The 3,037-nt window shown below is 35.8% G+C and overlaps 1 protein-coding gene across 1 annotated transcript in view; it reads right to left on the bottom strand.

The window, feature by feature from the left end:
• The window catches only part of LOC119430174 (solute carrier organic anion transporter family member 3A1), a 42,530-nt gene that overhangs the window by 25,283 nt on the left and 14,210 nt on the right, over nt 1-3,037 (bottom strand). The window lies entirely within an intron of this gene.

Here is a 3,037-nt window from a genome sequence, read left to right as displayed (position 1 = left end):
TATATATATATATATATATATACATTTATATATATATATACACACATTTATATATATATATATATATATATATATATATATGTACACATATATATGTACAAATGTATACCGTATATATATAGAGAGAGATATATACACATGCAAATCTGCATTTGTGCAAAAATTTTAAACCAGCCTTTAGAGGTAGACATCTAAAAAAAGTAGAGGTAGTCTATAATTTAAAGAATTTGCACAGTATTAGTTATAATAATTTTACATTTAAGAAGTCTTATGAACGTCACAGACCTTTAACGTGTGCTACAAAATATTAAATGTTGATACAAGTTAACCTATAGTCCTAAAGCAAACAGCTGTTTGTATTTAATGCTCTGAATCAGAACCAAAGTGAACTCTTTGGGGCCATGAACAGGCAAACATTTTATTCTTTTTGTTTAAAAGTGTCCTATCCATACATGAACTAAATGTTTTTAGTTGGGTGTGAAACAAATAAATCCAAACTGAATTTAGAAAGTGAATTTTGAACAGGAAAGGTGTAGAGCCCCACCTGACACGAGTTTTTGTGCTGAAGCTGAGTGCTGTGAGAGGGTCCGGGCCCCCTCCATAGCTTCACATCATTGGAGCATTTTATTCAGTTTTTCCTCCCCAGACTGGCAGCTGGGTGTGTTCCCACTGAGCATCAAATCAGATTTTGTTCTCATCCATGTTTTCCTGTTAGTGATGAAATAACCCAAAAGACCCATCTGAAAGTGCTAAACGTGTTTCTGCTGTTTGTATTCAACTCCTCTCCAAGTCAGCCCTCTGCTCGCGGCCCTGTGGACTCCAGGCGCAGAGAAGAAGAAAGAACAGAACCAGAATCATGTCTGCGGCTCCAGATCGAAGAGGACAGAGAGGATTAGAGCTGCTTCTAGTGGACAGAGAGCTAATGAGGGGCCCCTCGGTGCTCTGTCACTCCGCTTTACCCTGAGGAGGATGAGGCCGGCTCCTCCGGGGCCCCCGGGCCAAAGGGCCAACATGAAACAATGGAGCATTTTTCCCACACAGGTCGGCAGAGAGAGGAAACCCTCAGAGTCCAGTCCAGCTCCGCTGCTCGGAGGAGCTGAGCCAATCAGCGCGCTCCTTCCTTTCAGCCAATCAGATTGGAGCTCTGATTGTGATGCAGCCAATCACAGACAGGCTCCTGGAGAGCAGCTTCACCGCCTCGATCACTTCAGGTTTGGACTAATAATTGATCAAATATTACCTGAGATCAGTTGTCAGTTCACACGTTCACAGCTCCTCATCTATGGTTCAAGATTTAAAACTTTAAAAGAACACAAATATTTTTAAACTATCTGTAAAATATAAAAACAAATTAGAGAAATGCGCCTGGATTAAATGGCTTTCTTTTCTGATTTTGATTCGATCCACACATTATCAGCTTCAAAATGTATTAATGTTACACGTTATGAATAAAATCAGGAGTTTTAGATCATTGTGAGCAGCACTGGCTGGTAAATAAATTATCTTTTGACTGCAGGAAATAAAACACGATTAATCTAAAACGAGGATTTGAGTGATTTAAAATGCAGTTTCAACATTTATCAAAGTGATTTGTAGATTAAATTAAAGTTCATATTTAAAGGTTAATTTAAAAACACCTTTAGGTCTCATTTGGAGCTATTTTCAAAAACGCACCTCATTTCACACGTCATCAAAAACAAACAAACAAACAAACAACTAAAACGGGACTTTTGTTGTTCTCCCGGACACAAACAAACGTTGTTTTTATTTTTATGGCGCTCCTCAAACATGAGGAGTTTGGTTGTTTGCTGAACTTATTGTTGGAGTTATTAAAACTAAAAATAACACAAAATGTTTACAAACAAATAGCACAAAAACAAACTCAGGGCCGCAACGCGAACGTGATTTGAAATAGTTTATTAAAGATCCTACATAAAAATAAATAAATAAACAGCTGCTTGTTCTGAAACAATTTGTCGTCAGTTTAAAATACACGAAACTTAATCATTATTAATTAATAATAATTAATTAATTATGTGAAAAACTAAAACTTGAGTTTATGTGAGAACAAAATAAAAGGTTTCTTAAAATAACATAAATAAATAAATTTATTTATTTTTTAAATGAAAGAAATGACAACCTGAAAAAATAAAAATTAACAGGTAATAATAATAATAATAATAATAATAATAATAATAATAATAATATGAAGGTATAATTCCTAAATTTCAGTAAGGGTTATGTAGGTCAACCGTGAATATGTTTGCAGTATTTCTGTATTTATTCCACACCTTGTGTTTTATTTTATTTTATTATTATTATTAACACCTGAGTTGTGATTCGATGCCTGTATTTGTTAATTTATTAATTTCCTGTTTATCAGAACTGGAGGAGTTTGTTGGATTTCCGCAGGAAGTTCAAGATTTCACGAACAAATCAAAGTTTTTTTATTTTTAAATAACAAATTTCTTTAATTTTATTTTTGAAGGTGATAAAATAAGAGTGAGTGCATGAGCTGAGCTGATGATCTGTCAGTCTGAGAGCAACATTTAACAGATCGATGCAGAAATGAATCTTATTTCATCTGAAAATGTCCTTTCAAAGCAGTCGTGGATACATTTTAACACCGACAGAATTTATTCTGAATGTTTGTTACTGAAAGATCATCTTCTTCTGACTTCATCCCTTTCTCTTTCTTAAAGAGGGAGACAAACTTCTTTCTTTCTTTTTCTTTCTGTCAATGATCAAACTCTTCTCCTTCTTGTCCACCAAACACTCTTTTAATTCTGTTTTCTGCGTCAGACTGACATTACACCGCTCTGTCTGTCTGTCCGTCTGTCTATCCGTCTGTCCACTGTCCGTCCATCCGTCCATCCATCCATCCATCCATCCATCCGTCCGTCTGTCTGAAGGCCTGAAACTGATGAGGTTCCCTCCTCACCCCCTCCCTGACCTCTGACACCAGCCGAGCTTCAGTTGTAAGTCCTGACTGAAAACCTTCTTACATTCAGGGAACTCCTTGTCTTTTATCTTTAAT

This window comes from Nematolebias whitei, chromosome 2 (genome assembly GCF_014905685.2).
Source record: "Nematolebias whitei isolate Nwh7 chromosome 2, NemWhi1, whole genome shotgun sequence".
Lineage (NCBI taxonomy): Eukaryota > Metazoa > Chordata > Actinopteri > Cyprinodontiformes > Rivulidae > Nematolebias > Nematolebias whitei.
This window is presented reverse-complemented; position numbering and strand designations above follow the sequence as displayed.